We start from the raw sequence: 10,394 nt of genomic DNA on the forward strand, positions 1-10,394 counted from the left end.
CTCCACTGATCTCTACATTGTGAGAACAGGAACACCCATACTGGGAATGGACTTGGTGACTGCCCTCCAGCTACACATAAAAGGGGGACAATTAGTTCTTGACAGTCCCAAGGTCTGTGCTACACTTCAGCAAACCTCTGCTCTGCCCACTCAATGTAAACAGGAATGTGAGTCTCCAGTTGCATTCGGATGTGCAAAGGACTTTGTACATAAAGTGAAGGTATGACCTGAAGTGAAGCCAATACAGCAGAAACTTCGATGCTTACCCCTGTCAGTCCGTGATGCTGTTTCCGCAGAACTCAAGAACCTTGAGGAACATGGCATCATAGAGAAAATCGATGCATCTGAATGGGTCTCCCCGATTGTAGTCACTAGAAGGAAGACTGGTGGCATACGCATGTGCGTTGATTTGAGAGAACCTAACAAAGCGGTGGTCGCTGACAGTCATCCCTTGCCACTGATAGAGGACATACTGTCTGAGCTGCGTGGGGCTGTCATGTTCTCCACCCTGGATCTTAAATCCGCCTACCATCAGCTGAAACTACATGAAGAGAGTAGAGGGCTCACTGCTTTCATTACACATGAAGGACTGTACCAGTACTGCAGAGTTCCCTATGGGTTGAGTTCAGCACCTGCAGCCTTCCAAAAGATGATGACACAAATCCTACGCGGCCAGAAAGGGGTGCAATGCTACCTTGATGATGTCATCATATACGGAACGTCAGAAGCTGAACATGAGGCCAACTTGCGTGCTGTGTTACACAGAATCAACAATGCAGGACTGAAACTCAATGTTGACAAATGTCAACTCCGTCAAACTACTCTGAGCTTTTTGGGTCAAAAGATCAGTCCAGAAGGTCTGCTGCCAGATGACTCTCATGTCACTGCCATCCTGCATGCTCCGCCCCCTACTGATCCTGCAACCCTGCGCTCATTTCTTGGCTTGAGTGCATGGTACAGCAAGTTTGTGCCAAATTACGCGACTGTTGTTGAACCTATGAGAGCTCTTCTGCATAAGGACTGTTCATTCCACTGGAACGAAGCAGCTCAAGCAGCGTTTGATCAAGTCAAGCGGTTAATCGTGCACAGCCCTGCCCTGGTGATGTTCGACCCCAGTAAGCCAACCATAGTCTCAACAGATGCCTCAGACTACGGTGTAGGTGCTGTTTTGACTCAACTTGACAGTAATGATGCAGAACATACTGTTGCATTTGCATCTCGCAGCTTGTCTGATGCAGAGAGGAAATACTCAATCGTTGAGAAGGAAGCTCTAGCTTGCGTCTGGGCTGCTGAAAAATGGCGCACATGGCTCTGGGTCAGAAAATTCCTCCTACGAACAGATCACCAAGCACTTACAACACTGCTGACTACTAAGGGCAATAACAGAGCTGGTCTACGCATAGCCAGATGGTCAGCTCGCCTGTTGGAGTTTGACTATGAAGTGGAATATAGAACTGGGTCATTGAACCATGTTGCTGATTGTCTTTCTAGGCTCCCACTTTCCGAGACAGACATGGCATGTGCAGAGGATGTGGAGTCAGTTGCAGCCATCCTCACTGATCTGAGTGCTGTGTCTGAGGATGACTTCCAGTCAGAGTGCAAAGCCTGTCCAGTGTTCACAAAGCTCCGTGTGCAGATACAGAAAGGCTGGCCTGCAAGGAAGACGTCACTGGAACCTGACTTACAGCTGTACTTCCCAATCCGCCATGAACTCGCGGTCTTGAACGAGTGCATCATCAGAGGTACACATCGATTGCTAGTGCCTGAGTTGTTGCAGAAAAAACTCACTGATATAGCTCATGAAACTCACCAAGGCATTGTACGTACCAAACAACGCCTGAGGGAATTGTACTGGTGGCCCAAAATGGATTGTCACATAGAGACACTGATAAAGAACTGTGCAACGTGCAGACAGAATGACAAGTCCACTGTCACCCATGATGCTCCACTCCAACCCATTCCTTTACCAGCTGCTGCTTGGGAAAAGGTGTCTGTGGACATCATAGGCCCTTTTGAAATAGCCCCTTCTGACTGTAGATTTGCCTTCACATTGGTAGACTACTTTAGTAAGTGGCCTGAAGTAGCTTTTGCTCCCCGAGCTGATGCGGCTACTATCATTCAATTCCTTTCGGTAGTTTTCTCTCGTGAAGGGAATCCAAAGACACTGATAAGTGACAATGGCTCTCAATTTCTCTCTGCTGAGTTCCCTGACTTCCTGAAAAGCAGGGGAATCCAACACCTGAGATCCTCAGTGTATTACCCAAGAGCTAATGGGGAAGTTGAGAGATTCAATAGATGCATTAAAGACTGCCTACAGACTGCCTCGATTCAAGGACAACCCTGGAAATCGTTCCTGAGAACTTACCTGATGGACTACAGAGCAACCCCTCATTCAACAACTGGAGTTTCCCCTTCAGAACTGCTCCATGGACGACGAATGAGAACAAAGTTACAGGTAATGGATATGCCTGTTCCTCAGACAGAGAGGCATACCATGTGCGAAAGAGTTAAGAATAAGCAAATGAAAATGAAAGAATACACTGATGCTCGCAGACACGCCAAACCATCCAACTTTCAGCCTGGTGACAAGGTACAGGTTAGGAAGCCGTGGAAGGTAAAGAAAGGCGAGTTAAAGTTTTCCAAACCAAGGACTGTCATGACAAGGAAAGGACCAAACACTTATTTGCTGGATGATGGACGGACCTGGAACGCCTCACACTTATCGGCTCTGTCAGAGCTGAACGCAGGTACTGATTCTGACACAACAATGGACTGTCATAAACCAGGAACTGATCTAGCATCTAACTCTGAGTCTGATAGTAGGCTTAGGCCCACCAGGATGAGGAACCCACCTTGCTGGACCCAAGACTTTGTCATGGGAAAGTGAATGTTACTGAGTAATGTGAAATATGTTAAACGTGTATTAGGTGACATACATCAGAATGATGAAGTCAGGTTCACATAAGAAATCCTTGTTCAAAGGGGGAGATGTTGTGTCCACACATACTATTGCATTTGTTCTGTAGATGCATTTACCAGAAGCGCTAGAGGGCACTAGTGAGTATGTTGTTCTGGTTGTGGTTTTGAAGAAGAAAAAAGAAAAATAAAGAAAGGAGTCATCTCCGGTAATCTTCTGTTCCTACCTGCATGTGTGTGTAATGCCTGCTGAACTAACACCACACAACACCCCGTAATGATGAACCTTTAGTCCGACAGTTTTAGATAAAACTATAACAGTTCACCATAATCTCCTTCTTCTTATTCTCAGTCACAGCACAAAGTTTCTCAGATGCTCAGGAGGTGTCTTGGTTCTTTGTGATCGCCATAACCCAGTGGCTGGTGACTCCTGTGAATCACTATTTTCCATGTGTGGCTTCACCACTAGTGTAACTTGCACCTCCATGTTTCTCTCACCATTTTCTCCTGCCTCAGCGCTGATGATTGGTGCTGCTTTTGTGGGCTCGCCCGGGTGGACTTCAGGCATTCCTACTGACAGGTACGGCTCCAGGTGGGCAAACAGCTGACCACTGTCCCATTGCCCAGCATCACCAAGTAGGAAACAGGCCCCGTCATCTCCTGTATAAGTCCTGGTATCCATTTGGGTCCTCCGCCATAGTTTCTGGTATATACTGTGTCTCCAATAACAAACGTGGGCTCCTTGGCATGTCAATCATGATACAGTCTTTGGCTATCTTGTTTTGCGGTCACTTTCTGTTTCAAGTCAGAGTGTATGAGATCAAGAGTACACCTCAACTTCCAGCCCATCATCAACTCAGCGGGAGACCTCCCCGTTGTGGACTGTGGTGTGGTTCGGTAAACCTGTTTAACTTGGTTGCCAGTGTGTCTCCGGTACTCTTTTTCATGAGTTCTTTGAACGTTTGCACTGCTCTTTCCGCTAACCCATTTGATGCCGGGTGATAGGGGGGAGGTGACGTGAGTGATTCCGTTCTTTGTCATGAACTCTTTAGTTTGTACACTTACGAAAAATGGGCCAGCATAATCAATATGTATTCTTCTCCATGGCTTCTCCGGCCACTCCCAGGGGTGTAGCAGTGCCTCTTGAGGCCTGTGTCTATGTTCTTGACATGTACTGCAGGACCTCACCTTGTCTTCAATGTCAGAATTGACATTTGCTCCTTTTTAATGCGCAGGCCCGCCTCCTCCAAGCGTTGCAGCACTCCATCCCGTGTCTGAAGATGTTCTTTGTCATTCTTTTCCGTCAGAATGATATCATCCAGTAGTGGTGCAACGGATCACGGTTGATCCGTAATCCTAACCGATCCCACTCCACGGTTCGGCACGCACGTGATCTGAAGATTCAAAAAAGAAGAAAAAAGTACGTGTATGGTGCGCGTGGTCATTCTGTCAAGCGATAGCTATGATCAGCGCTAGCGGTCCAAGTGGAGGAGCAGAGGAGTTTGTGGTATTTAAGCAGCCCTTTGCTGCCCAATCCGACCGGGCTAAAACCATTACAAAAGCTATTAAGGTGTTTAGCTGCAGACGGGAGGCCGTATTCTGTTGTGCAAAACAAGGGGTTTAGACTAGTCAACGCATTAGTTATCTTTGCTGCAAACCCCTTCAGCGTCCCTAACTTGTCCTTAAACACTGTTTCATGTCTGGCCAGTATCCGCTGTAAGCCCCCCCCGACCCATCAAACTAGTTCTAGCCCCTTCAACCACCACCATGTCCAGTTTCTTTTTACTGTCTCTGAATTCCACCTGCACGTGGGCTGCTCCCCACATGGGTACCTTGTGGCCTCTATATGTTCTCAGTTTGATTCCACACTTGCTTACTTTGGGTGCCTTACTGCCTTCAAAAAGCTTTTTAAATGTCTCCTTCGACTAGGGATGGGTAGCATTTAGGTTTTATCCAATACCAGTACAACACCAGTACTTTTGAAACGGTGCCGGCGCTTAAACGGTGCCCGAACCAGTGCTTAAAGGATGGAGAACACAAAATTGGTCCAAAAACCTCTCACCTTCAGCTGTTTTTTTGTAAAAAGATAACAATGTTAGCCTTTTCTGCAGCTATACGGGATTTATGGTATCACTCTTGGAAGCAGTGCTTAATCAATGGAGAAAACAAAAACTTTGTCCAAAAACCTCTCATGTTTAGCTGTTTTCCACTTTTTTTTTGGTCATTTTAGCCTTTTTGGCCAGGGTGAAGGGAGTATCTGCCATCAAACAAGAAGACAGCCTCATGTAACTACGACAGTGTTTGCTAGTTCACCTTACGTGCATTAATGTAATAACGTGGTTAGCCTACTCAACGTAAATTACACACGGACAACATTAAGCTACTCACGCAGAGAAGAACGGCTGCTGCCATCATCACCCGTCATCATTTCTGTTACACTGGCAGGGCTAGGGGCCAGGACTCTACTCTTCGGGTTCTTGGGGGATGTTGCTAACTCCGGGTCCGATAACAGGCACCACACCCGCAGTAGATGTGAGGTCTCGCAGCAAGCTATCAAATACAGCGCATTTCTCGGCTTTTAACAAAATGCTATACATCGCCAGGTGTTTCATCAGATTCGAGGTGTTACCTCCTTTGCACAGTATCACCTTAAAGCACTTGTTGCAGGCTGCTGAGTTTGCATCTTTTGCTGTGAAGTACAGCCAGACTTTTGACCGCTTTGCCTTGGGCATTTTTAATCTGCAGCTCTGCTCTAAAAGAACGTACGTACCTGGGCTTGCCTACTACGCTTGCAAAGGTAAAATGATTGGCTGGAATCCAAAGTGAATGACATCTCAGGGAAAAAAAAGCACCGAAATAAAGCACCGAAATGTGCGCTGCTTTTCGGTCTGGTTACTACCGTTTATGTCAGAACCGGTGCCATTACCGGTACCCATCTCTACCTTCGACATGATAGTGTAGCCACAGCCTGTGTCTACTTCAAATGTCACATTCTGTCCATTTACTTTTAGTTTCTGTCTGATGGGTTCCTCCCTTGGGATACTAATCTCCTCATGCACATTATACATAGTCACACTACTTGCCTTTATGTGGTGCATGTTCAGCTCCTTCCTCCTCACTCTCCACATTCTCCTCTTCTAAGAAATGTGCTTGTTTACCTTGTCTGCCACGCCCTCCTTTTTGTTCCATTTTCATTCGGCAGACCCTTTTTATGTGTCCCACCATACCACAGTTGTGGCACTTTTCTAAAACACACCTGCAGTCCTTGGCCATATGATTTATCTCTCCACATCTGTAGCACTTCCTGACAACTTGTTGTGACGTCGAGCCGCAGTCCTCCATCTTGTTCACCGCTCCTAATCCTTTATTGAATCGGGACTATTCCATCATGCTCTTCAAGTCCACAATGTCTCTATTAGCAGCCTCCATTGCTTGAGCAAACTTCAGTGCCTTTTCAAATGTTAGTGCATCCTCTGCTAACAATTTGCGCTGTATCCTGTCGTCACTGTTTGTGAAGGACTGCTAGCAAAGTTTACAATAACTATTTGTCTGTCCTGAATCAGTCTTATTAGGTAATGTTCAAATAATGTTATCATTCCAGTGTTTTCAGTGTGGGAGAAAGTACTCAGGGCCTTCAAGTTACACACTATGAAAGGCAGAAACACGTTTAATATCCAGAAACCTAAAGTATGTATCAGCAGCAGAATGGACCTAAAAATAAATGTTTGTTTGAGTTCTGTGAAGCTTTGAGCATTTTGGATTAGTAGTACTGCTGTGTTTGTTGCATCATATTGCTGTAATTGTTTATATGCTTTATATATTCTGAGCTAAGTTGATCTATAGTGTTACATCATATTCTATAAGAATGTTATGTGTTTGTGTACTTTCTGCCCAGTTTGACCCATTTAGCAGAAGCCAGCCTGTTTAAGGCTCTGATATCTATTCTTTATGACTTAAAGCAGTTATGACATGGTCTGATTTTCTCACCTAATAAAGGAATATTTAATATATCAGTCTACTCTTCATTCTATCAGAAACAGTTTTCACAGCTCGTACATTTTGTTTTTACACATATATGTAAGCATTGAGCTAAATGTAATAATGCCAACATATTAAATGAACAATATTTGTCTCTTATATATAATACATCTGTATATACACTGTCAAAGATACTTGTCTTTGAGTGAAGATTCAAGGTGATAGGCAATATAAATAACTGCAACTTGAATCTTTGACCCAGAGTTCAAGCTCACTGCTGTAATATATCCTGTAATATGTATATAAATAAATAAATAAATAAATTCCCCACTCGCCCCTGCGGGCGGTCAATCCTTCAAGCTCGGGTCCTCTACCAGAGGCCTGGGAGCTTGAAGGTCCTGCGCAGTAGCCACCACCATTTTGTCCGTCTGTATCTGGAAGTCCCACAAGATCTTAGCTCGGTCATTCTCCATCACCCTTGGGGGCATCTCCCATTTTGACCTTGGGACTTCCAGGTTATACTCGGCACAGATGTTCCTGTATACTATGCCGGCCACTTGGTTATGGCATTCCATGTATGCCTTGCCTGCTAGCATCTTGCACCCTGCTGTTATGTGCTGGATTGTCTCTGGGGCATCTTTACACAGCCTGCACCTGGGGTCTTGCCTGTGATAGACCCCAGCCTCTATGGATCTTGTACTCAGAGCTTGTTCTTGTGCTGCCATGATTAGTGCCACTGTGCTGTCTTTCAGTCCAGCTTTGTCCAGCCACTGGTAGGATTTCTGGATATCAGCCACCTCCTCTATCTGCCGGTGGTACATACCGTGCAGGGGCCTGTCCTTCCATGATGGTTCCTCGTCTCCCTCCTCTTTCTTGGGTTTCTGCTGCCTGAGGTATTCACTGAGCACTCGGTCAGTTGGGGCCATCTTCCCAATGTATGTATGTATATATATATATATATATATATATATATATATATATATATATATCATACTAATCTGACACTACATATAATATTGGCCATATTATATTTACATTACCACAGTGAGATGACTTTAGTCTCATGAACGAAATGACAGTCTCATGAACGAAATGACTGTTCAGTACAGACATGAAGCCCAACTATCATGTTTTACAGTCCTGTGGTCTCCGCCTCAGAGACTCAACTAATCAAAGTGATGTCATGACAAAAATGAATGACCAACTGTCACGGCGGGGTGCACCAGTGTGAAGAATGAGGTAGACCCAGACGAAGACACGGTGGAGACAAAACGTAGTTTCAAAAATAAAGCGAGCCTTTATTGGCTGATTGCAGAAGAAAAAACATGAAACTAGGGAAACTAAGGAGACTATGGACACTGTGTTAACAGAAGGCTGGGACACTCAGTGAAAGAACTAAGACAAAACTATGAACACTGAGTAAACTAGGACACACAGTGAAACAATGAGGTAAACCTATGAAAACTGTGGTGAGGTTAACAGATGATCTGACACCGACTGAGCAGAAACACACGGAGTAAGTACACATGAGGAATGATCAGGGGAAGCGGAATCACATGGGGAAAACAGCTGACAACAATTAACATAATGACAGGACAGGGGACGTGAAGCTAAATATAATAAACAAAAAAACACAAGGATCCTTCAAAATAAAACGGGAAACATAACGAGACCCAGACATGACTCGAACTAGACAAACAAAGAAAACTTGGACATGAAACATGACCGATAAACACACGTAGACTTAACACAGAAAACTTCACGCAGTGATGAGACAAATGGGGAGCTTGATAAATCATGAATTAAAACTGTAACCTAGGCATGACAGAATGTAACTAGATAAACTGAAATGAAACTAGACTGAAAGGAATAACAAAAACATCAAGAAACTCAGAATACTGGGTCACATGACCCAGGACCATGACACCAACAAAACATTTTTTCTCCTTCATTTATGTCAAACAATGCTGTATGTAACATTTCTTGCGGTTAGTATCATGGTTGCTAGGCAACCTGAACAGCGCGACGAAGGCTAGACGGTCCCATTTCACAAGCCTCTCACTTCCGCACTTCTCGTACTGTATGTAGTACGCATAGTGCGCGTACTTCAAGCGTGCGGTCTCTTAATTGGGACACAGCCTGAGGATGGCGCTTAACCCCTCCTCCCCATTTAGCAGTCTCCAACAGCTCAAGACCTTGCATTATCACATAAGAAGCTGGACATCACCAAAAAGACCAGTGTGACATGAACCTTCTCTCAAAATTCTCTTAAGACACCACGAAACCTCCCCTTCCTATAGAGGTGCATAGAATAAATAATGTCATTACTGAATTGCTTCTCAAAATGTTAAATTTTTTTTTTCCTCCTCCGTTTTAATTCTACCGTATTAGGTTTGATTCACGGGAAGAAAAAGGCACCATTTCTTCTTTCAAGTGTCAGGCAGTCTTACTTAGAATGAGAGCTACTGCACTTCTCCCAATGATAAATGTCAAGATATCTGACTGACAGTTAACTGTCGGTGGCAGTCTGGGTTTTTCCTGTCATGAACCGGAGCTTGCAATATCTATTACTTGTGTCCTCTTCAACCTCTGAGGAACAAAGGCCCATGTTTCTGTGTGAGAGGACATGGCTCCAGCATCAGGCAGCACATAACTCTCTGTCTCTGCAAGGCCTGCTGGGAACTCTTAGGTGACAGCGTCATTTGAGCTGAGGTTGAGGGCTTCCTCCAGCCGGCTGCTTGGCTGCCTGCCTGCCCCCTCCTCATCCATGCTCAATGGACATTGATCCCCCAGCAGCGACACCGTGTCCCAGGGAGGGGTAAACAGATACACCTCGTTGCCTCCAACAATCATTCTGCCCCTGTAGGGACAGGTCGTGGTAAATTAATAGTGTGCTTGCAGCGACTAGATATTGTTAATGTATTTGCTATTGATGGAGTGAGATAACATGAGTAGCTTCAGCCTTACTTAACACAAAACATAAATCCTCCAAGGCCATTGTGGAGAAGCTGCATAGGCAGTAAGTTATTTTGAGCTTTTGGGAAAGTACAGCACAGACACATTAATTCAGTTCATGCGAGTAATACCATAAGCACTGTAAGACGAAGCTTTACTTATTGATTTTCATTTGATTTACATCATTAAGCCGAAGTCAAGTATTGAATAAATGCTGTACTGTTTTAAAGGACGTGGTTTCATTTAGGATTTTTGCCCTCTTGACAGCTGAGTGGTAAAGTGGCTTACACCATTTTTGCAAAGAGGAGAGTGGAGGGGAAATGGCAGAAAGTGCAGAGAGCGATGAAAATAACAGACTAGGCCTTGTAATTCTCTACTCAAAATCATGACAGTCTTCTGTTTTTCTTGAATAAAACAAAAAAAAAAATGTATTGGAACCAAAATGAATACATGCTCATGTTTAAAAACGGGACCTTTGGATGGTGTCATTTCTCCTTTTAGATAAACACTTGTTACCACCCCCTTACACATATGAGGCAGCGCTT

This window comes from Aulonocara sp. 'chitande type north' Nkhata Bay, linkage group LG22, assembly GCF_057382095.1.
Source record: "Aulonocara sp. 'chitande type north' Nkhata Bay isolate Kocher_YH1m ecotype deep benthic linkage group LG22, A_spYH_male_GT1.1, whole genome shotgun sequence".
In the NCBI taxonomy this organism is placed as follows: domain Eukaryota; kingdom Metazoa; phylum Chordata; class Actinopteri; order Cichliformes; family Cichlidae; genus Aulonocara; species Aulonocara sp. 'chitande type north' Nkhata Bay.